Source organism: Buceros rhinoceros, unplaced genomic scaffold (assembly GCF_000710305.1).
Source record: "Buceros rhinoceros silvestris isolate BGI_N320 unplaced genomic scaffold, ASM71030v1 scaffold40295, whole genome shotgun sequence".
NCBI lineage: Eukaryota > Metazoa > Chordata > Aves > Bucerotiformes > Bucerotidae > Buceros > Buceros rhinoceros.
Genome location: NW_010411838.1, coordinates 672 through 897, shown reverse-complemented (window position 1 = coordinate 897; position 226 = coordinate 672).

The window sequence follows — 226 nt, the reverse complement described above, 5'->3', positions numbered from 1 at the left end:
CCTGGTGCTGTCCAGCCTGCCCTCCCCTCCCATCCAGGGCCTCGGGTAAAGCCAGGGCTGGCTCTGGGGACACGCTGCCACCGCTGGGACTGCCTGAAAGCCCAGGAGGAGGGACTGGGCATCCAAAGGGGCTTAAGATGGAGGGGGCAGCTTCAGCCCTCCTCTCCCCGAGCTGGTGGTGACCCTGGAGAATAGAATGAAGCTGGCCCGACGAGGGCGACCCAAG